This window comes from Penaeus monodon, chromosome 33 (assembly GCF_015228065.2).
Source record: "Penaeus monodon isolate SGIC_2016 chromosome 33, NSTDA_Pmon_1, whole genome shotgun sequence".
Lineage (NCBI taxonomy): Eukaryota > Metazoa > Arthropoda > Malacostraca > Decapoda > Penaeidae > Penaeus > Penaeus monodon.
The window spans coordinates 13,229,115-13,229,453 of record NC_051418.1 but is presented as its reverse complement, the minus strand read 5'-3'; positions in this window follow the sequence as shown (position 1 = coordinate 13,229,453).

The following is a 339-nucleotide window of genomic DNA, read 5'->3' as shown; positions in this document are numbered from 1 at the left end:
TTTCCCCATCTTTCCGTTACCCTGTTCCCCCCTTTTTCCCCATCCCTTTTTTCCTAAAAAACCCTCCCCCCCTTACCCCCTCCCCCCCCACCCCTCCCCCCTCCCCTTTTCCCCTCCCCTAAACCCCCTCCCCCCCCCCCGTTCCCCCCCCTCACCCCTTCCCCCCCCTTCTTTCCCCCCCCCCCCCCCCCCCCGTTTTTAAAAAAAACCCCCCCCCCCCGGGGGGAACCCCCCGGGGGCCCCCCGGGGGACCCGCGGGCCGCCAAAAAGAAAAATCACAAGCAGCTCTCCCCGTCTCCCTTCCTTCTCTCGTTTATCCCCTCTTTTTCCAGTTTTCCC